Below are 25,075 nucleotides of genomic sequence, written 5' to 3'. Positions count from 1 at the left end.
AGGCGCACACCACCACTCCCCACTAATTTTTTGTATTTTTAGTAGAGATGGGGTTTTGCCATGTTTACTAGGCTGGTCTTGAACTCCTGACCACCTCAGGTGATCCACCCACCTCGCCCTCCCAAAGTGCTGAGATTGCAGGCGTGAGCCACCACGGCTAGCTGAGCATTCTTGGCTATATGTTTTCTGGCCCAGGTCTGTCTCTTTACAAATGCTCTGTTCTTTCTCTATGTCATGCTGCCTCAGTATTACCAAATAGTCCTGACCTAATATCAAGGATGATCTCCCTACTACAATTTACAGACACACAGTGTACTGTGATAATTATACTTAATTGCAAACATTTTGGGTGCTGTCATAGTTTCTGTGAAATTTTAACTCTGTCTAAATTATCAAAGGTATAATAAATTTTCAGAAAATTTTGACACTAAGGGAAATTTTTAGACAGTTCTAAAACTATATAAAGTAGTCTTTTTCCCATTGTTCAGGAATGTGAAAGGATATAAATTATTTAGATGTATGTGCTCCACACATCATCAGGCACTCTGTCTCATATATATAATGTGTGTGTGTGTGTGTGTGTGTGTGTTTGTGTATACACACATACAAGGGAAGTGAATACTTCTACCTTAAAAAATATTTAATCTGGCATACCTAAACAACAGATTTGGCTGGTGAAAGTTACTGTGACTCTTACAACTCTCAATGAAAATTGTTCAAGAAGTCATGTTTTAGGCGCATATATTGCTAGAGTATATATAACAAATGGAGTTAGTCTTTGCTGTCGAACGTATTTTGGGTTCTATCTTGCTTAATAAGTGTGTGCACACTGTTTAGTTTGGGTCATCATGTTCCTGGTCTGTGTTTTTTAATAAAGAAAAGCCATTAATACTCAACCAGAAAGCTTTATTAGTCACAGAAAAAGCTGGTAGACCACTGGAACTTTAATAAGATGAAATAGAATTTGTACTATTCAGCTTCTGGAGAGCTGAGTTAGCAAGGAATTTGAAACACCCCATAGACCTTAAGAATCATGTATTTTACTTGGAAATAATGCTACTAAGAAGAGAAAGGGAGATATTTTGAGAAGCAGAGACGGGAGGATTGCTCGAACCCAGGAGTTTGAGACCAGCCTGGGTAACATGGTGAAAACCCAGTCTTTATTAAAAAAAAAAAAAATTAGCCAGGCATGGTGGTGTGTTCCTGTAGTCCCGGCTACTTGGGAGGCTGAGGTGGGAGGATTTCTTGAGCCTGGGAGAGTGAGGCTGCAGTGAGCCGAGATCGCACCATTGCATTCAAGCCTGGGTGGCAGAGTGAGAACCTGTGTCACACATACAAAATAAATAAAAGGAGGGAGAGAGATTACTGGCACAAAATACTACTTAGAAAAGGATAATTTTAGAGTGTGATTGATTTAAAACATTAACTTATCTAATTATGTCATTACATGGATTATTAAGTCATTCAAGTTTTTTTTCTCCTTTATTTTTGTGCCAAATATACCTATATTCCCATCTTGTGTGCTAGGCTTCTCATCAATGTTTACTGCCAGTGAATGCTGTGGTATTCATGTGCATTCTCCCTTCCATTAGTGTATTATTAGATTATACAAGCTGTGGTAAAGAACATTGTTCTGGTCTATGTCTCCATCATGTACTATGGATGACAAGACATTAGAGAACCAATAGATCAGACAGCATTCAGATTAAACACAGAATGTCATAAAAATGCTGGCAAGAGCTAACAAAGCAGTCATTTACACAATGACTCTTGGCACAATAGTTTTTACAGATTTCACATGTCTTAGGTAGGATACAGTCATGGAAAAGAGGCTGGAATCAGATTGTCCAGGTTCAAATTCCAGTTCTACCATTTCCTAGCTGCAGGATCTTGGGCAAGTCACTTAGCCTTTTTTCTCGGTGGTGGCAGCAGTCTTCCAGATTGGAGCTCTCATATCATCTTTTCTGGTATCACCTTCCCTACTTCTTGCCCCATTTCCTAAACCTGCTCCTCTAAACTTCTCAGCAATTTTAATAAAGCTCTTATTTAAATCAACTGTAATTTATTCTGTTGATTACTACTAATGGTTCTCAATGCATACAGGCTTCCAAAAGTAGTGTGACCATGTATTCACATGCTGTGCTTCCCTTCTACCACCAAACTTCCTTTATATCTATTGCCCAAGTTTGAACAATACATAAAATCTGACACCTAACATTCCACACTATTGCATAGTGGTGCTGTGCCATCAATATTTGCAGTGTCATCTCTTTTGTCTATAAAATAGCAGTATGAAATTATGTGAATATTATTTTACTCCTCCTAGCAAGAATTTCTTGAATAAATACCAGTACTAGGTCTATGTTAGGTGTTATAATTGTATTATTTTTCCTTTTAAATGGATTTTTATTGCACATATGATATAGTAATATATTTTTATTAAAAATCAGAACATTATAGATTAAAGACAAATATCCTTGGACTACACTCATTTCTATTCCTGTCTAAACCTTCCAAAGCAAAACAATTACTGCAAGTTTAGAGTAACTTTCCAGATACCTTTTTTACAGATGAAGTACAACAGGAACTAGATGAAAAATAGAAAACCACTCTGTGTTCTGGGTATAAGCATTTATTTACTTAAAATTTTTTTGTCCTACCCTCCCTGGTAGCTGAAGACAGAGGGCATATCTTGGGAGTGCTAGGGTCCCGACCACCACTGGTTCCTCTTCATGCTACCACAGCTGATGCTCCCTGGAAAGCACCACTTCCCAGCAGAAGGCAAACCAACACAAAAATAGAGCATTAAGCCACCAAAGCTAAGAACCCTCATGTAGTCCATTGCACCCCCCTGCAACCTCCATCGGAATAGGTGCTGGTATCCACGGCTGAGAGACCCATAGATGGTTCACATCACAGGACTCTACGCAGACAACCCTCAGAACCAGGTTATCCAAATACCCTCACTGAGAAATGAAACAGGAGATGTTACAACTGACACCACTGGAATACAAAAGACCATTCAAGGCTACTATGAACACCTCTATGTGCATAAACTAGAAAACCTAGAAGAGATGGATAAACTCCTGGTAAAATACAACCTTTGTGGCTTAAATCGGGAAGAATTAGATACCTTGAACAGACCAATAACAGGCAATGAGATTGAAATGGCAATTTAAAAATTACCAACAAAAAAAGTCCAGGACCAGATGGATTCACAGCAGAATTCTGCCAGACATTCAAAGAGGAGTTGGTACCAATCCTTTTGACACTATTCCACAAGATAAAGAAGGAATCCCTGCTAATTCATTCTATGAAGCCAGCATCACCCTAATACCAAAATCAGGAAAGGACACAACCAAAAAAAACAAACTACAGACTGATATCCTTGATGAACACAGACGCTAAAATCCGTAACAAAATACTTGCTAACTGAATCCAACACATATCAAAAAGATAATCCACCATGATCAAAAGGGTTTCATACCAGGGATGCAGGGATGGTTTAACATGTGCAAGTCAATAAATGTGATATGCCACATAAACAGAATTAAAAACAAAAATCACATGGTCATCTCAATAGATGCAGAAAAAACATTCAACAAAATCCAGCATCCCTTTATGATTAAAACTCTCAGCAAAATCTGCATACAAGGGACATACCTCAATGTAATAAAGGCCATCTATGACAAACTCACAGACAACATAATGTTGAATGGGGAAAAGTTGAAAGCATTCCCCCTGAGAACTGGAACAAGACAAGGATGCCCACTCTCACCACTCCTCTTCAACATAGTACTGGAAGTCCTAGCCAGAGCAATCAGACAAGAGAAATAAAGTGCACCCAAACTGGAAAAGAGGAAGTCAAACTGTCACTGTCTGCTGACAATATGATGGTTTACCTTGAAAACCCTAAAGACTCCTCCAGAAAGCTCCTAGAACTGATAAAAAAAATTCAGCAAAGTTTCTGGATACAATATTAATGTGCACAAATCAGTAGCTCTTCTATACACCAACAGCAACCAAGCAGAGAATCAAACCAAGAACTCAACCCCTTTTACAATAGCTGGAAAAAAAAAACCCCTTAGGAATATAACTAACCAAGGAGCTGAAAGACCTCTACAAGGAAAACTACAAAACACTGCTGAAAGAAATCATAGATGACACAAACAGATGGAAACACATCCTATGCTCATGGATGGGTAGAATTAATATTGTGAAAATGAACATACTGGCAAAAGCAATCTACAAATTCAATGCAATCCCCATCAAAATACCACCATCATTCTTCACAGAACTAGAAAAAAACAATTCTAAAATTCATATGGAACCAAAAAAGAGCCCACATAGCAAAAGCAAGACTAAGCAAAAAGAACAAATCTGGAGGCATCACACTACCTGATTTCAAACTATACTATAAGACCATAGTTGCCAAAACAGCATGGTACTGGTATAAAAATAGGCACATAGACCAATGGAACAGAATAGAGAATCCAGAAATAAACCCAAATACAGCCAACTGATCTTTGACAAAGCAAACAAAAACAAAGTGGGAAAAGGACACTCTTTTCAACAAATGGTGCTGGAATAATTCGCTAGCCACATGTAGGAGATTGAGACTTGATGCTCATCTCTCACTTTATACAAAAATCAACTCAAGATAGATTAAGGACTGTAAGACCTGAAACTATAAAAATCCTAGAAGATAACATTGGAAAAAGCCTTCTAGACATTGACTTAGGCAAGGATTTCATGACCAAGAACCCGAAAGCAACTGCAATAGAAGGAAAGATAAATAGTTGGGACTTAATTAAACTAAAGAGCTTTTGCATGGCAAAAGGAACTTTGAGTAAACAACCCACAGAGTGGAAGAAAATCTTCACAATCTATACATCTGACAAAGGACTAATATCCAGAATCTACAATGAACTCAAACAAATCAGTAAGAAAAAAAAATCCCATCAAAAAGTGAGCTAAGGACATGAATAGAGAATTTGCAAATGAAGACATACAAATTGCCAACAAACATATAAAAATGCTCAGTATCACTAATGATCATGGAAATGCAAGTCAAAACCACCATACCATACCACCTTACTCCTGCAAGAATGACCATAAAAAAAAAGTAGATGTTGGCATGGATGCAGTGAAGGGGGGAACACTTCTGTACTGCTGGTGGAAAAGCAAACTAGTATAGCCACTATGGAAAACAATGTGGAGATTCCTTAAAGAACTAGAAGTAGAAATACTATTTGATCCAGCAGTACCACTACTGGGTATCTACCCAGAGGAAAAAGAGTCATTACATGAAAAAGATACTTGCACATGCATTTTTATAGCAGCACAATTCACAATTGCAAAATCGTGGAACCAACCCAAATGCCCATCAATCAATGAGTGGATAAAGAAACTGTGGTATATAGATACAATGGAGTACTACTCAACTATAAAAAGGAATGAATTAACAGTATTTGCAGTGACCTGGATGAGATTGGAGACTGTTAGTCTAAGTGAAGTAACTCAGGAATGAAAAACCAAACATCATATGTTCTCACTGATATGTGGGAGCTAAGCTAAGAGGACTCAAAGGCACAAGAATGACACAATGAACTTTGGGGACTTGGGGGTAAGAATGGGAGGGGTGCTAGGGATAAAAGACTATAAATATGGTGCAGTGTATTGCTCAGGTGACGGGTGCACCAAAATTTCACAAATCACCACTAAAGAGCTTATGTTACCAAATACCACCTATACCCCAAATACCACCTGTACCCCAGATACCACCTGTACCTCAATAATTTATGGAAAAATAAATTTAAAATTATTTTTAAATTTTTTCATGGGTACATATAGTAGTTATATATGTGTATAAGGTATATGAGATGTTTTGATACAGGCATGCAGTGTGAAGTAAGCACATCATGGAGAATGGGGTATCCATGCCCTCAAGCATTTATCCTTTGAGTCACAATCAATCAAATTACACACTTTAAGTTGCTTTAAAATATAAAATTATTAACTATAATCGCCCTATTGTGCTATCAAATAGGTCTTATTCTTTTTTCAGTACCCATTAACCATCCTCACCTCCCCTGCAAAAGGATTTAATACAGGTATTTTGGACTTACACAATCATTACACCATAAGAAGAGCTGGGGGGAAGGAAGGGCATGCTACTTCTAAATGGTTTTATCCATTAAAGGAATTAGTTGTATGCAACAGAAATGGACTCTAGCTGGTTGAAGCAGAAAAAGACTTTATTAAAATTGTGTACTGTGTCGAAGTAATAGGAGGATCTTCCGGATAACATTACTGAGCCAAGGATTGTTCAGACACATACACTGACTAGCTCAGGTCTGTGAAGTTCATCTATATAAAAAAGGATCAGCTTGTGTTCCTGCTACAGACACATTCCTTGCTCATGCAGGCAAATGGAGATGTGCTACCTGCATCCCTGTGGAGTTGCGGTGGAGGTCCCTACTCCTCCAACCATTGGATTCCTGGTGCCTTTCTCCATGCAAATCTACCCCATCTTTTGCCACTCCTCATTTATTCATGGCACCAAAATCTCAACTTCCATTTATCATTCCTGTGACAGAGAATGAAAAAAGTGCTTAAGGGAAATCATAGACTCACAATGATCCACTAGGATGAATGCAGGAACTGAAACAGTTCTGGGACCTTAGGAATATGGTATAATTAATATATCTTACATAATATACAGTCTCCACTGAATGGGTTAGGTAATCAGTGAACACTGTTACACCACTGCCCTGAGGAACCTTCTGGTTTCTGTCTCATGAACCTGCTTGACCATTCTTGTATTTTTGCATTTTTAAAATAGTATTGAAACATTTCTTCCAACCTTGAGCAGCATAATATTTAACAGTGAAAGCAGTGAAAGAGAGTAAGAACAGGGATTCTTGATACTACCATTAGTTTGCAATATGGTGCAAAAATTATTGCCATTGCATTAATAGCCAAGCTGTCTGGGAGCCCTTGGGAACTCTTCTACCTCATATCATCTTAATTACCTATAAAATATAAATAAAACAATTGTTTGTCTCGGTTTCCTTGGGAATACCCTGGTTCCTAGTTGTCCCAGTGCAATTATCGATAATGTCCCAGTTTGGTAAATTCTATAATCACCCTGTTTATAAAGGTCGCCTTTCCTCTGGGTATCATTATCTCAGTAAATCTCTATAGATGTTTGAATCCATAACTAGTTTAATGAATATTCCCTAATGTTTGGGGCAGATGTTTTCTAATTTTTTGCTTGTTTTCCACTCCTGCCTTTTGATGCATTGATGTAGGTTGCCATTGCCTCTCAAGCATGCTTTCATCTGGGACACTGACATTGGCTACCTTTTCCTCCATGAACATATTAGCAGGCAGGCCCTGTATTCTTTTATTCCTTTCTATTCCATGATTAGCATCCCTAATGGCGCATACCCAAAATTACAGCCTTGGCACACTGTGGAAATGTGTAATGGTTAGAAGGAAACTCATGATGTAATGTTACATAAAAGGAGAGAGACTTGAAACTATTTCCATGTGTGGCACTAATTATGACTTTTTAATAGCTGTGACTAGAAACATAGTATTTTGAATTGGTAACAGTACTTATCACCTCCTGGGGAAACAATATTATGAAACAAATATTATTTTGTCTTTTACTCATACAAATTTGCCTTTATTCCACAATTCATCATATAACAGAGAAAGGATGTTTTTAAAATAATACAATGGTGTTAGTTATCCCTTTGCCTTAAGGAGTGCAGAGTCCACAAGTTTCTAGAGGTGCTCCGGCAAAATCATTTAGTATGTAGATTTTAGATCAGTGACAAACCTCTCCAGCTTTCTTTATTTACATATGGAAAGAGACTCTGAGAGACATTTTCAAGGCCTCTCTACAGTGAGTTTAGTGGCTCCACAAGAGAGATGAGAATCAAGGTCATCTTTGGTTATCCAGAAAACTCCTCATCGGGGACTTTGAGGATCTCCTAAATTTGTCAAGCTTTGCATTAACCAGTTCACAATGAACCCAAGGAAATATGGAGCTTTGTGCATCACTGGAATTGATGGCTGGTTCTGGGCCATCTCATGTTTCTTCTTAACATTCTCAGCATGGGTTGTATTATCTAATCCAGACGTAAAACAACCAGTTAAGTATTGTGGATGATCTCTGAGTAACTTGATCTGCCAATGTCTCCCCATGAGATTTCTTGTCTCTTCAGTGGCAGCCAAAATAATTTAGTGAAAAGAACATGACTTTTCAAGTCAGGTTGTCTTGGGCTTGAATCTTCAGTCTACCACTTAATAGCTTTATGTCTCTGGACAACAGCTTTTTTTTTTTTTTTTTTTTTTTTTTTAAAACCCCTGTGACTCTGTTTGCCTAGAATAATCACAACTTCTCTTTGATTATTGGGAACATTTTAAAAGTTTCCTCTACGGTGCCTGATTTGTAACAGGTACTTAGTTAGCCATGTGGTCTGCTCTAGCAGCTGGGAATAAAAAGGTTGACAAGTATCTTGATTTTCAATTAATTTTCTATGAATGCAGAGGTGTACTCAGTTTAGGGGGTGTCAGTCTTACTTCCAAGTCAGGTGGAGAGAGAGGACTGGCAGTGTGACTCAATCCATTGGCTCTACTGCCTTTTGTGTCTCATTGCTATGGTAAAGCTGGTTCTGCTCAGCTTGCTGTTGAGAAAATCCTGTGGATGATCTGGATTCCTGCCGGCACTGCAGTGGTTCCTGCTTGGTCTACCAGATGTTCTGTTTTGGTCGTTGTCCTTCTAATACTATGCCAGAGTGGCTAAGTCTGTAGGGCTTCCTATCTCAGTCTTTCCCCCTTAAAATTAGGCTTGCCTTGAGTTTGTGGCACCTACTTAAGAAAAGCCAATTATTATTATTATTATTTTTTCAATTTCTCTTTGGTGTGCTCACTGTCATTTTCTTTCAGCATCTCTTGCTGTGTAGTACCCTGGTTGAGCCCAAATTTCCCTAACTTTGAGGGAATAGGGGCTGGATTCTTCATTCTTTCCTCTTTGAAAAATCTGAGCTTCTTATGCAGGGTGATACATTCTCTACATAAAGCTTTCCAGAGGAGGGGCAACCTTTCTTCTAGCTGAAAAGTGACTGCTGCTTTTATATTTGCATAATCAAGAGGAACCACACAGGTGAACTGTCACAGAACAGAGATCAGCTCCTAGGTGACTTTCTTTTTAGGTTTCTTCTTAAATCGAGAGGTCACTCCAGAATAAAAATCAAATAAAACAAAACAAAGCAAACAAAACTCGTCTGCCTCATCAGTCACCATCATTAGAGCTATTATATTTCATAAATTCTAGGACAACACTGACAGTAAATGCAGCATTATTTTATGTTCCACTAAGGAAAATACAAAAGTAGTAGACGAAGAATAAAACAAGAAACCTTTGCCAATTAAACTATGACGCATGCTTGATTGTAAGACCCATCGAAATTACAGAGATATTAAAATATGAAAATAAAACAAAAACAGCCAAACCTGAGTCTTACAGTTGGTGAAAAAATGATAAATGACTTCCTCATCAGTAAGAATTAAAGAACCTCCTTCTTCAGTTGGTGATCAGGAGACTAACCAGACCAGACGGCATCCTGTCGATTCAGAGGGAGGTTAAGAGGTTTGGGGTAAGGAAGCGAGGAGGAGGGAATAATGAGGTGGCCGTCCTTGGTATGTATTAAATCCAAGCATGTTAAATTCATGAGTGAGAAACCCCCTGCTTTAAATCCTTCACACACACACACACGCACACACACACGTGCACACACACACACGTTTCTTCCTCATTTCCATCTGGACTTTGTTGAAAACCTCGGGTCAAGCCAGCCTGGAAAAAAAAAAAAAAGAAAAAAATACAGTGGAGCGACCTTCTACAGCATGACATCATGTCTCCCCTGTTTCTCATTATAGAGTTGAGTTTCAGATGTTAAAATCATATCCTCCTTACCCCTCACTGCTTTCTTCTTGCCTTCCCCCACACAATCCCAATTTGATGGAGTTCCATTGTTTTTACAGTTATACCGCAGTGCCAGATGCATAAAATTATTAACCTGACATTGGGAAAACACATGAGTCAGACTTCAGCTTCTATAATTTTTTAACTCGGCAGAGTTTCTAGTGTATTTCTTCACCAGCTGCCAGCCTATAACTTCTTTTTAAGTTTTTAGTTTTGCCCTACATACAAGAGGTTATATTTCATAAAATAAAACTTTGGGTTTGTTAAACAGCATTACTTAATTTACATAATTTCTTAGGCACAGATGTGAAATTGTGACAGGAGTTACAGAACAATGTGTACAGTTTAAAAAATTAACAAATAGTAAAATAGTTTTAAATTTATAAAATAGTGACAATTTGAAAATTTATAAAATAGTGACATAATTAAAAACATTAAAAATGGTGAAGATAAGCCACAAAAATGGAATAATGCTTGTTCTTCTCACTAGAAAATATAGAAAGGCTGTATAAGAATTTTGGCTACAACATACAGTCATTTCTGAAATCTTAATCTAAAAATATCCAAATTATATGAAAACTTAGTTAAAAAATTTAAAGACTAATTTATAGTGAAACTACAGTTTGAAATATATTACATTATTTTTAATATTAGTAACTGTAGTCCCTAGTGTTTTATTAAAGAGAAACATTTGTGCAAGGTACTTAATATCAGCGGAAAATGGCAAACTAACCATTTCTAAAATAAGTTACATTTCTATAGAATGATGACAATGAGATATGCGAAGCTGTCATTGTCTACCCCTCTGCCAGATGTAAGCGTCTATTCATAGAAGAGTTGTAGAAAACTGGAAAATGAGTGAAAGGAAAATAGCATGGTTGATCCTGGAAATGTAACTGACGGGTGAAGTGCTTTAGGTATGAATAGACAGGGAGAAGCCAGATGGAAAAGCAGAGTTATAAATACATACAAAACTTACAACTCCACAAAAGAAACATATTCTTTCTTAATATCTAAAGATATTTTCAAAATATATAATCATTGGCCAGGCGTGGTGGCTCAGGCCTGTAGTCCTAGCACTTCGGGAGGCCAAGGCGGGCAGATCACTTGAGGTCAGGAGTTCAAGACCAGCCTGGACAGCATGGTGAAAGTCCATCTCTACTAAAAATACAAAAATTAGCTGAGCATAATGGCATGTGTCTGTAATCCCAGCTACTCAGGAGGCTGAGGCAGGAGAACTGCTTGAACCTGGGAGGCGGAGGTTGCAGTGAGCCGTGATCACGCCATTGCACTCCAGTCTGGTCATTGCAGTGAGGCTTCCTCTCAAAACAAACAAAAAAAATTAGCTGGGCATGGTGGCATGTGCCTGTAGTCCTACTTACTCAGGAGGATGAGGCATGAAGATTGAGCACAGGAATTTGAGGCTGTAGTGAGCCAAGATCATGCCACTACGCTCCAGTCTAGGCAACAGAGCAAATCCCTGTCTCTAAGAAAAAACAAAAGAAAAATTTAAAATAAACAAAACAGCTAATAGAAAATATTTTTAAAACTGTGTAAGATACTGATAGTTCTCTACTTATCTGTGCTGTCATTTTATATAATATAGAATTTTTAATTGGGCCCACGGTCAACCAGTGAAAGAATACATTTCCTAGGATCCCTTGATTCTAGACGTGGACATGCGATCAAATTCTGGTCAACATGGCAGGTGGCAGTGATGTTTGCAACTTACACTTTGCAAATCCTTTTCTTCCTCCTTATGCTGCTTCTGTGGGATAGAATGTGGTTATGATGCTAGGACCTACAAGAGTGATCTGAAATCACGATGGGAAACTGCCTATTGTGGAAACTGTTGTGGGTACAGCAAAGAAGAAAAAGACCAAGCACCCTCAGCCCTAGACTGCCTGCATGGACATATACCTCATTTTAGCCACTGTTGGTTAGGACCTCTCATCTATAGCAACTGAACAGGATTTCTAACAAATACGCCTCTTTTCTTATGTTAAGAAGGAAAAAACTCAAATTCGAGATTATTGAAAAATGATGATGAGGATATTGGATATCAGATCTTACGTGCTGGAAACTAAAAATATACCCAGAATATATTCTCTTGGTGCATTTTTTTAATTAAATAAGGAGGAATGAAACTAAGCTAACACTCATCAAAGAGTTAGAAAATATTCAAATTAATCTAAGGAAAGCAAGAGAAAAAAATTATAGAAGCAGAAATTAAGACAGAGAAACTGCCCATAAAGTTAAATATATAGCGTGAAAACAAAACATTGCAAAATAATTTTCTCCAAGATGGATACAGACTTGAGTCATTTTTATGAGTTTTTTTCAAATCTTCTGATAACTGGCACTTGCCATGGCACATGAAATATTCCAGAGTCTACAAGAGGAAAGAAAGTTTTGTAATTTATTATACAATGCTAGCTTAACACTGATACTCGAATCTGACAAAACAGACAACTTTTTTTTTTTTTTTTTTTTTTTTTTTTTTACTTTAAGTTCTAGGGTACATGTGCATAATGTGCAGGTTTGTTACATATGTATACTTGTGCCATGTTGGTGTGCTGCACCCATCAACTCATCCTTTACATCAGGTATAACTCCCAATGCAATCCCTCCCCCCTCCCCATAATAGGCCCCGGTGTGTGATGTTCCCCTTCCAGTGTCCAAGTGATCTCATTGTTCAGTTCCCACCTATGAGTGAGAACATGCGGTGTTCGGTTTTCTGTTCTTGTGATAGTTTGCTGAGAATGATGGTTTCCAGCTGCATCCATGTCCCTACAAAGGACACAAACTCATCCTTTTTTATGGCTGCATAGTATTCCATGGTGTATATGAGCCACATTTTCTTAATCCAGTCTGTCACTGATGGACATTTGGGTTGATTCCAAGTCTTTGCTATTGTGAATAGTGCCGCAATGAACATACATGTGCATGTGTCTTTATAGCAGCATGATTTATAATCCTTTGGGTATATACCCAGTAATGGGATGGCTGGGTCATATGGTACTTCTAGCTCCAGATCCTTGAGGAATCGCCATACTGTTTTCCATAATGGTTGAACTAGTTTACAGTCCTACCAACAGTGTAAAAGTGTTCCTATTTCTCCACATCCTCTCCAGCACCTGTTGTTTCCTGACTTTTTAATGATTGCCATTCTAACTGGTGTGAGATGGTATCTCATTGTGGTTTTGATTTGCATTTCTCTGATGGCCAGTGATGATGAGCATTTTTTCATGTGTCTATTGGCTGTATGCATGTCTTCTTTTGAGAAATGTCTGTTCATATCCCTTGCCCACTTTTTGATGGGGTTGTTTGTTTTTTTCTTGTAAATTTGTTTGAGTTCTTTGTAGGTTCTGGACATTAGCCCTTTGTCAGATGAGTAGATTGCAAACATTTTCTCCCATTCTGTAGGTTGCCTGTTCACTCTGATGGTAGTTTCTTTTGCTGTGCAGAAGCTTTAGTTTAATTAGATCCCATTTGTTAATTTTGGCTTTAAAACAGACAAAATTAAAACTCAACATTTATGATCACTGAGGCAAAACTTGCTAAAATGCTTACTATAGGAAAAAAATTCTATGTTTCCAATTACATGGCAAAAAACTACCTAAAATGTTTATGAAAGACAAGAATAAAACTGTGTTTACCATATAAAGGCAAAAAACTACCTCAATAGTTTACAAACCAAATGTAGAACTATGTTAAAAATGATATCTAAGAATATGAAATAATAGAAACACTATTAGCACAATGTATCATGGCATCACTAGATCAAAGGAAAAAAATTTGAACATTTTTATAAATTCTGGAGATGCATTTTCTATACTTTTTTTTGAGACAGAGTCTTGCTCTGTTGCCCAGGCTGGAGTGCAGCGGCACAATCTCTGCTCACTGCAACCTCTGCCTCCCAGGCTCAAGCAATTCTCATGTCTCAGCCTGTAGCTGGGACTACAGGCCAAGTGCCACCATGCCCAGCCAATTTTTGTATTTTTAGTAGGCTAGTCTCGAACTCCTGGCCTCTCCCAAAATACTAGTATTATAGGTATAAGCTCTATAAGTATTTTTTAATACTTAGAGATGCAAAATTGTATATCCAACCATGACAAAACAAGGAAAACTAACATGGTAGCAAACAGTGCTCTCTCATAACACTAACATCGTATCAAGCCCACAAGGAGGACAGGAACACTGGTTTTCATTACTTTTTAAAGGTAGTTTTTTTTAACAGTTCTAGCCAAGCACAAGTCTATAATATTACCATTTCTCAGTGATATTTTGAGTGTAAACAAAAATGACAACACAAAATCCTAGAAGGAAAATAATAGAGATAATGATATTTTCCTCTACATGAGAAACAACATTGGTAAGTATTATGGAAAAATATATAATTAAAATTTACGTAATACCAATTCTAGATTAGCTAAGGAAAAAAACATAAAACAATGAGAGACTCAAATAAAAATGAATAAATGGAGACACAGTATGTTTCTAATAGGATGATCCAGTATGTTAACAATCCTCCTCAGGTTGATTTATATATTTAATGTAACTTCAAGCAAAACCCCACCATGAATATTTGGGCCTATCCAAATTTTTTTGGAAGTACAGGAAGTCAAGAATACAGAATAATATGTACAATAAACATTTTTAGCGTTGTCTATGTTGAGGTAATTGATACAGTAAAATGTACAAATCTTGATTTTACAGGTCAGTGCATTTTTATGAATGTATATATCCCTTGTGATTATCACACAAGATATAAAACATTTTCACACTCCTAGAAAGTTCCCTCATGTTCCCTGCTAATCAACAGCCCCAACTCGGAGATCATTATGACTTTTATCACCATAAATTAGTTTTGCCTGGTATTGAATTGCATAAAAATGGGAGCCTATAGTATATACTCTTTCGTGTCTCTTTTTGACCATCACCCATGTAGCTGTGTGTATCAATCATTTGCTCTTTCTTATTGCTGTGTAGCAGTGCATGATATGACTCCATAACTTGCTGATTCATTTTTCTCTTGATGTACATTGTGTTATTTCCAATTTTGGACTTTTGGAAATAAAGCTGCCATAAACATTCTTGAGTACGTCTTTTTGTGGCTATATACTTTCATGTCTCTTAAGTATATACATAGAAGTGAAATTTCTGGGTCATAGGATAGATGAACTTGATTAGAAACTGGCAAACATCTTTCCAAAGTGATTTTACCGTTTTTCTTTCCCCTCTCCCATCATTGTATGTGAAACCCAGTTGCTCTATATCCTCATCAGCACTTCTATTGCTGGTCTTTTAACTTTAGTCATTTTGCTTGTGTGAAATTGTATCCCATCATTTAAATTTTCATTTTCCTGGTGAATAATGACATTGACTATCTTTTTATTTGTTTACTTTCTATTCAAACATTTTGCCTTGTGAAGTGACAGATGGAGTCTTTTGCTTGTTTTAGTTGTCTGCTCCTTATTGATTTGCAGGTATTTAAAAATATGTATGTTGGGCACAGATCTTTTTTTGTTAGGCATATGTGTTGTAAATATTTTACCCCAGTGTGTGACTTGCCTGTTTGCTTTATTGATGAGAAGTGACTTTCTGATGAGCGGTATCATTTTTGATTCAGTCTATTTTCTTTTAAAGCTAGTCCTTTTTGTATATTGTCCAATAAATAATCTCTCACCCCAGGGTTGCAAAGATATTCCCATATGTTTTCCTGCCAAGGCTTTAAAATTTTAGTCTTCACATTTAAATCTCTGATACTTCCTTGAATAAATTTTTGTGTACGATGTAAGAAATGGATAAAGATTAATTTGGAAGATGTCTAGTTGTTCCAGGACCATATATTAAAAATTAAGTTCCACAGTGAGAACACTTGGACACAGGAAGGAGAACATCACACACTGGGGCCTGTTGTGGGGTGGGGGGAGGGGGAGGGGGGAGGGATAGCATTAGGAGATATACCTAATGTAAATGACGAGTTAATGGGTGCAGCACACCAACATGGCGCATGTATACATATGTAACAAACCTGCACGTTGTGCACATGTACCCTAGAACTTAAAGTATAATAGAAAAGAAAAAAAATTAAGTTCCAGTTTATAAGCAAGATAATCTCTCCATTTATTTAGATCTTATTTAATTTTATTCAGTCATGTTTTATAGTTTACAGTGCTTTTGTCAGAAATCAAAGGCTCATATTTTTGTGGGTCTATTTCTCTAGTTCCTTTGATCTATTTGCCTAGCTTTAACAACAATAGCACATTGCCTTGTTTATTGTAATTTTGTAGTAACTACCGAAACCTGGTATTGTAAGTTCTCCAACATTGCTGTTCTTGAATTTCTTGGTTATATCAGGTCATTTGCATCTTCATATAAACCTTATAATCAGCTTGTATATCTTTACTAATAAAAGCCTGCTGATATTTTGACTGGGAATATGTTGAATTTTTAGAGCAATATGGAGAGGACTGGCAAATTAACAATATTGAGTCTTCTAGTTCATGAGCATGATAATCTCTCCATTTATTTAGATCTTATTTAATTTTATTCAGTGATGTTTTATAATTTTCAGTTAAGAGGCTTTGTATAATTTTCATTAGATTCCCACCCTAGGTTTTTACACTTTTTAATGCCCATGTATGTAATGTTTAAAAAAAATTATTCCCAATTGCTGCGGCTAGTGTTCAGAAATACTCTTGATTTTTGTTCGCTTACCTTATAACCAGCAGTGTTGCTAAAATTCACATATTATTTATTGTCAATAAATCTGTCGGCTTATTTATAGATTTCTTTGGAATTTCCATGCACATAACCATGTCAAGTACAGAGCGTTACTTCTTCCTTTCCAATGCTTAGAACTGTTATTTCTTTTTCTTGCCTTATTTCAACGGGTAGAACCACCAGTATGATGGTCAATAGAAACAATAATAGTGAATATTTACATTAAATTTCCTATTAGCTGTACCATTGTTTTGGTAGATAACCTTTATAGATTAAGTTCTTCCTTATACCTACCATGTTAAGAGTATCCTTTTAAGTAAAAAGGTGTCAAATTTTATGAAATAATTTTTCTCTATCCAATGATAACATTTTGTGGTTTATTTTTCTGAATCATTTGATGTGAATTAAACTGACTGATTTTAAATGTTATGCCAACTTTGCATTCATTGAGTAGCTAGACTTGTTTATGATATATTATCCTTCAAATATATTACTGGATTCAATTATTTTGCATAGGATTTTTCTATGTAAACGAGGAATATTGGTCTATAATTTTTCTTTTTCTTAAATAGTCTTGTCATATTTTGGTAGGATGGTTATGTGAGCCATATAGAATGAGTCAACATGTACTCTTTCTATTTTCTGAAAGTTTATGTAGAACTGGTATTTCTTAAATGCTTGGCAGAATTTTTTTCTTTATTTTGTTTTGGCTTGTGTGTCTCTTTGAAGATTGTTAATTTCAGGTCTTATCTCATAACTCTCTCCCTCTCAGTTTTTTTTAATGTTCTTTTTTCTCTGTTCTAATTTCTATTTCTATTGATCTGTCTTTAAGTTCACTCATCATTTCTTCTGCTGCCCTTCTAGCCTGGCATTGTCCATCTAATGAATGTCTAATTTTAAATATTACTTAAAATTATTTATTTTTATTTGATGAATAAAAATTGTATATATTTATGGTGCACAAACATATTTTGATATATGTATACATTGTGGAATGGTTAAATCATGCTAATTAACATATGCATTAACTTAAAATATTTTATAATACCTATCTCAGTACTTCCTTTTCTCTGTTGAAATTATCAAGTTTTTCATCCATTAGATCTATTTTTTGCTCTAATTTTAAGAGATACTTTTAGTAGTGATTTTACAGTCATTTTTGGGTTATCTGTAATCCTCATATAGATTATATTTTTCTTTTGCACAAAAGTTACATTTTCTATATTTTTGCCTTGAGCTGTAACTTTTTATTGTGTTTAAAAACCATGGAGACTCGTGCTCGCTTTGGCAGAACATACACTAAGAAGATTAGCATGGCCCCTGTGCAAGAATGACGCGAATTTGTGAAGCATTCCATTTTCAAAAAAAGAAAAAAATAATAAAAATAAATAAAAACCACAGAGACTGAAGTAAATATTATTTCTTCCAGAAAGGGCATATCTTTTCCTCTAATCAGGCAGCTAGAATGAAAATGGGAGGCTTTTTGCTTTGATCCAATAAGGAATTTAATAGGATTGTGGCTGATTTGGAGATCTAGTTTCAGATTGCCTTTGTTTTCAAGATTTCTTGAGTGTGAAATCTTATCTATGTATATAATAGGCCCTTCCTTCTTGTAGACTTTGGCTTTCTAATCACTTTTCAGTCTTGCCTCCAGCTTCCCAAATGCTTCTGTAAGACACTGAGCAAAAGTCTATGAGAATTGGTGGCAGGAAGGCTCTGCTATCTCTGCATTTGGGGTTTCTAAGGTTCTGTTTCATTATGCCAGCTCACATGGCTGTTAAAAGTTTAACTTTTTTTTCGTACCCCAGAAGATTCTTTCTGCCTAAATTCAGCAAGTGGTCCCGGGAGGAAAGCAGTTCATAGTCTGTGTTCACCCAAGAAGGGCCTGCCCCACTTTGGAAGTCTTTAATTCTTTGCATTCATAGTCCTTCAATGTGTTAAAAATATTAATTTTACTTCATTTTTTCTATTGTTTTGGTGAGAGAAATAGTCTGTCAACATTCTATATCTGACTTTACTTGAAGTAAAGCTCTGCAATTAAATTGTTGGGGAGAAAAGGAATCTCAAGGTGATGTTTGCATCACAGAATTTTAGAGCATACTATAATTTCACACTGTAATATTGCACAGAGTAGACCAATGTAGTTTGGTAAGCAGAATAGAAACTCAAAAAATGGGTTTTAGTTTGTGATAAAGATTATTTCCTCCCAAAATTTGTAGAGTAATGTGTATTTAAGACATATAAAATACCTATTTATTTAAAAAACTTAGAGCCTTTCCTCACCAAGTACTCCAAAAAGAGATTATATAGGAGTTAATTTGAAAAATGAAGCTACAAGAGAAAATATTTTACAAATACAAGAGAACATACCAAGAGATGCAAAAAATAAAAAACAGAAACAGACTCTGCTTACAACATTAGTAAAATATTTCTAAGCATAAAATTAAGAAAAAATGAAAAAGGAGAATAAAAATAGAATTTTTCTGTCTCAAAATTATTACAAATTTAAAAGTCCAACTTCAAAGTAGGTATATTTGCAAAATAAATGATACACAAGTGTTATCACCCTTAATATATAAAAAGCTCTTATCAATCAAGAAAAAAGCAAATAGAAAAATGCTTTAAGAGGTAATTCACAAAGACATATCAATGGCTTATGAATATATTTTAAAATTTACATCATTAGTAATCAAACCTACCTCATACCATTTTTTTTTGTTCTCCTCCTGAGGTGAGAGGGAACTCCTTAATATTTTCATAGACTCTTTTTTATTCTGTATATTTTAGGTGTACAAAACAATATTTTGATATACACAGTGAAATCATTGCTACAGTCAAACCAATGAACATATCCATCATCTCAGTTACTCTTTTTTTGTGCAAAGAGTATCTAAAATCTGCTCTCTTAAATTTCCAGGATACAATACAATATTATTAATGTGCAATACAATATTGTATTAATAATACAATATATCTCCAGACTTATGCATTTTTCTAACTATGTCTTTGTATCCTTTTACCTACATATAACAACTTACCATCAACAGATAAAAGAATTTTACATTTTTGTTCCATCCTCATTTTATGTTTTGATGTCACAATTAACATATTTTTTCCATTAAGGAAATATTGTATCTATCATTATTTATAATACTTTTGTCTTTTGACCTTTATACAAAGTTGTAAGTGATTTAAACACCACCATTATGGTATTATAGTATTCTGCATTTATATGTTTACTTTTACCAGTGAATTTTATACTCTTATGTCTTTTTATGTTAGTAATTAGTGTCCTTTCATTTTTTTTTTTTTTTGAGATGGAGTCTTGCTCTGTTGCCCAGGCTGGAGTGCAGTGGTGTGATCTCAGCTCACTGCAACCTCTGCATCCCAGGTTCTCCTGCCTCAACCTCCCGAGTAGCTGGGACTACAAGCATGCACCACCATGCCTGGCTAATTTTTGTGTTTCAGTAGAGATGGGGTTTTGCCATGATGACTGGGCTGGTCTTCAACTCCTGACCTCAAGTGATCTGCCCACCTCAGCCTCTCAGAGTGCTGCACCCAGCCTTCTTTCATTTTCATTTGAAGAACTCTCTAGCATTTCTTCTAAGGAAAGTCAATGGTGATGAACTTCCTCAGCATTTGCTTTTCTGAGAAAGTCTTTATTCCTCCTTCATTTCCGAAAGACAGCTTTGGCAGGTATAGTTCTTGACATTCCCTTGTATGTGACATGTTGCTTGTCTTGCTGCTTTCAAAATTCTCTCCTTGACATTGACTTTGGAAAAGCTTATTATAATGTGTCTTGGTGAAGATCTCTTCGGATTGAATCTATTTAGGGACTTTGGGGCTTTATAGATCTGGATTTTCATATCTCTCCCAACATTTGGGCAGTTTTCAGCCATTGTTTCTTTTTTTCTTTTTAAATGTATTATACTTTAAGTTCTGGGATACATGTGCAGAATATGCAAGTTTGTTACATAGGTATATACGTGCCATGGTGATTTGCTGCACCCATCAACCCATCATCTACATTAGGTATTTCCCCTAGTGTTATCCCTCCCCTAGCCCCCCACCCCCTGACAGGCCCCAGTGTGTGATGTTGCCCTCCCTGTGTCCATGTGTTCTCATTGTTCAACTCCCACCTATGAGTGAGAACATGTGGCATTTGGTTTTCTGTTCTTGTGTTTACTGAGAATGATGGTTTCCAGCTTCATCCATGTCCCTGCAAAGGATATGAACTCATCCTTTTTGATGGCTACATAGTATTCCATGGTGTATATGTGCCACACTTTCTTTATCCAGTCTATCATTGATGGGCATTTGGGTTGGTTCCAAGTCTTTGCTATTGTGAACAGTGCCGCAACAAACATACATGTGCATGTGTCTTTATAGTAGAACGATTTATAATCCTTTGGTTGTATACCCAGCAATGGGATTGCTGGGTCAAATGGAATTTCTGGTTCTAGATTCTTGAGGAATCGCCACACTGTCTTCCATAATGGTTGAACTAATTTACACTCCCACCAACAGTGTAAAATTCTCCACATCCTCTCCAGCATCTGTTGTTTCCTGACTTTTTAATGATTGCCATTCTAACTCAGCCATTGTTTCTTTAAGCTTTCTCTTCTCTCTCTCTTCTCTATTTTGGAATCTCATAATGCATATACTGATTTGCTTAATGGTGTCCCATAAGTTCCATAGGCTTTCTTCATTTCTTTTCATCTTTTCATTCTTTTATCTCCTCTGACTGGATAATCTCAAAATATCTGTCTTCAAGTTCACAGTTTCTTCTGCTTGCTTTAGTCTGTGGTTGAAGTTCTCCATTGCATTTCTGGTTACATTCACTGTATTCTTCAGCTCCAGGATTTTCTGTCTGGCAACTTTTTAAATGATTTCTATCTCTTTATTGAATCTTTAGTGTTTTTTACATATTTTTTTCCTGACTTCATTGAGTTATCTATTTGTGTTCTCTTATATCTTGCTGAACTTCTTCAAAATAATTATTTAAATTTCTTTCAGGCAGTTTATAGATCTTGATTTCTTGGGGGTTTTTACTGTGTTCCTTTGTGGTGGCATTTTCTCCTCCCTCCCTCCCTTTCTTCCTTCTTTCCTTCCTTTTTTTAATGTTTTAAAAAAGCAAGACTTATAGCCTTGCATTGATGTCTGCATGTTTGATAGAGCAGTCACCTCTTCCAAACTTTACAGCCTGGCTTTGGTGGGAATCGATTTTCATCTGCACCTAAGTGAAAGACTGCAAGCTGGGTGGGGCTGTGGCAGCTTTGTTTCCAGAGTGCGTGCAGGTATAGTCTCCATGTATTGCTCCCCGTTGAGTTCAGCATTGACAAAGACTATGAGGGCCTCAGTGGCCAAGGCTGCAGGTGTTTGTAATGGCAGCAATAACAGTGTGGGCTGTTGGAGTCCCCAGAAGGAAGGTTGTTGTGGTCCTTCTGTTATCCCATTCCTCACAGGAGAGAGTCCTAGCTGAGGGATTCCCTCTTGATACTGGGTCTGGTGTGGGCTTCAGGAGGCTGCAGTGGTTTCTGGCCAGGGAACAGGTGCTCAGAACAGGTGTGGCACCTGGGTCTTGGGATACTGGTGCGCTCACAGAGGCATGGGTTTATGCACATCACCTACAGAGCTGGGGTCTAGGACTTTGGGGTGTGCATCTCAAGCCCAGAGAGAGGGGATACAGCAGTAGCTCAGACTGTGGGGACAGAGTGCAGCAGTGGTATGGCCCAAGGGATAGAGTGGTGCTGTGATGACTTAGGTCCCAGGGTATGCGGTAGTACAGCAAAGACCCTAGTTCCTGGGAAAGCAGGGTATTGTAGTATCTCAGGCCCTGGGAGTGGGGGTGGGTTGGGGTGCTGTGGCAGTAAGACCCCAGAATGGTGGGGCGCAGCAGCAATGCAGGTCCCATGGGGTGGGGTCCAGCAGTGACTTGAGCGCAGAGGGATGGAGTTGCTCTTCAGCAACTTGGGCCTAGGGATAGTGGGGTGCTGGGTGTCCCAGGCTTCAGGTGGTAAGGTGAAGTAACAGCAAGACCCCAGAAATTGAGAGGTACTATGCCTACTCAGGCAATCAGGGGTGGAGTACAGCATTGGCTCCCTTAGTTGGGCTCAGCACTGGCAAAAACCACAGGGTGTTGAAGCCTGCAGGTGTCTGCGTGGTGATGAGGGCCACTGGGGTCCTCCTGCTTACCTTTTCCCCTTGGAAGAAATCCCTCTGGCTCTGAGCTGATCCCAACTGAAGAATGGAGTAGTGCAAGCAGGGTGTTTCTACACAGCCATCTTTGGTGTTTTTTGCTTCACTGAGTTTCTGCTACCTCTTTGTTCTACTCTGGAGCTCTCTCAGCAATTTCACTGGCATATAGTTATTAGTTGTTTTTGTGGGGGAGATGAAGATTGGTACCTTCTAGTCTGCCATTCTGCTGGTGCTACTCTCTAATAGGCTTTTAAATGAAAAATTTAACATGAATTAAAACTTAGTCAAGGAATGAATTGCCCACAATGAAGTATTTTTGAATCGTTCAAATAATCAAGTCATCTTTGGTTATTTGTTTGGTGTCTTTTCTTTAGCTCACATTCTTCCATCCTGCCCACCCTTCTGAAAGTCTGACATTCATGAAATCTCCTGAGCATCAGTGCACCTGGTATCTACCATGACAACACTGATGATAATGCTAAAAGATGATTTTCCAAATCCCCAGACCGCCCACAATGAAGTATTTTTGAATCTTTCAAATAATCAAGTCATCTTTGGTTATTTGTTTGGTGTCTTTTCTTTAGCTCACATTCTTCCATCCTGCCCACCCTTCTGAAAGTCTGACATTCATGAAATCTCCTGAGCATCAGTGCACCTGGTATCTACCATGACAACACTGATGATAATGCTAAAAGATGATTTTCCAAATCCCCAGACCCTCAGGGTGCCTGAGAGATACTGCAATTGCTTCAGTTTTCACCAAATCAAAGCGGTGCTATGTTGTGGGCACAAAGGAGGAGCCTGTACCCTCCCTTCTCTGTATCACACCTTATCACCTGGGTAGCACCATGAGCCTTTGTTTCCTTGGGGAAACAGCTCCTTTACCTCTTTCATATAATACCATCTATTCCAAGTTACAATGCCGGGAACTAAGACAAAATTATACCGTATTCCAATTAACCCAATTATAGTTATACCCAGTTATCCCATTTAAAGAGCACCCTGGCAAGCAACGTTCATCTGAACTATTTCTTGTTCCACATAAAATCAATGTAGAAAAATGGACACCTAAGCTATTAGCCCACTGCTTATCTTCCATGTCCAGATATAAAGGAATCTCTTTAATGATCATCTGCAACACCCACCAACAAATTCACAGGCTGAGTTAGGAATTAATCATGCTCCATTCCCTTATCTCTTTCTGAAAATCTTCTTCAAAGTTGGCGAGAACTCTCTGCTTCAACACTTACTGTACTGCTAATACTTGTTTGATCATAGCAAAACCATTTTGCTCATAGCCCTCATTTTCTTTCTCTATGTAAGTCACTATCTTTACCTATATTCCGGAGACACAGTGAAGTACAACTAATTGACTCTAGTCAATCTATAGTGAAACAAGTGGCAGAGAAGCCCAAAAATAAGCATCAGGAAAATCTTAAGACTCTAAGTCAATGAATTAAAGAGCTAAAAGCCTCCATAAGAAAGAGAACTGACCTTCTGAGCTTTTGTCCCTTGGGGAATATTAGTTTTACCTTTTCTGCTAAAATGATGGCAGCCAGGCTGGGAACTTAGGCTAGATTATTTATTTAATGTGACAGCCCCTCCTCTCCTTTCTCTCTCTCCAACCCTTTCCCCATGACCTTTCCAGATTCTTCAAGTTTTTTTTTCTTTTTAATTAAACCTCATCAAAAAATGAGAATTAGGTGAACAGGTATTGAAAACTTGAGTTACCTTTTGTTGCTCTTTGTTTCAAAAAATGTTTAAATATTTCCCAGATGATCTTTACCTATGGAAATTAATGGCAGCAACTGCAGCCTTTAAAAGATGTTAAATCATCTCACTGATGTTCAGAAAAAACAGAAGTTCCGTAGTTCCAACTGCCTGTGTGGCAGGAAGAAAACTGAATTCTTGAAAAAGGCCTGTTAATTACAGCTTTCTCTTGTTATAAGAATGATTGCTCAATGGGAAATGGAAGATCACAAATCTTCCACTTTTGGAACTAAATGATAATAGAGTTTTAATACCCTAACACAAATAAAACCTCCTCCTGAGTGAGCTACTCAAACCCTGCATTGCTTGACTAATGTGTTGAGTTAAGTAGGGAGGCCTGCAATGTAGTAATTTCTCCAAGGAGGCTGCAGGGAGAGG

The 25,075-nt window shown here is 37.2% G+C and overlaps 1 long non-coding RNA gene and 1 pseudogene across 1 annotated transcript; one reads left to right on the top strand and one right to left on the bottom strand.

Moving 5' to 3' along the window:
• Window positions 1–918: 918 nt before the first annotated feature.
• On the bottom strand, window positions 919–24,794 carry LOC105481064 (uncharacterized). Its single transcript, XR_986755.2, has 3 exons — window positions 24,659–24,794; window positions 22,925–23,174; window positions 919–1,321 (listed from the first exon to the last, which is right to left on the bottom strand). It is a non-coding gene; the product is annotated as an uncharacterized lncRNA (long non-coding RNA).
• Window positions 17,997–18,092, top strand: LOC112426536 (U6 spliceosomal RNA; annotated as a pseudogene).
• Window positions 24,795–25,075: the final 281 nt, after the last annotated feature.

Source organism: Macaca nemestrina, chromosome 14, assembly GCF_043159975.1.
Source record: "Macaca nemestrina isolate mMacNem1 chromosome 14, mMacNem.hap1, whole genome shotgun sequence".
In the NCBI taxonomy this organism is placed as follows: Eukaryota; Metazoa; Chordata; class Mammalia; order Primates; family Cercopithecidae; genus Macaca; species Macaca nemestrina.
Note: the sequence above shows the minus strand (reverse complement) of the source record. Positions and strands in the feature narration are given on the sequence as shown.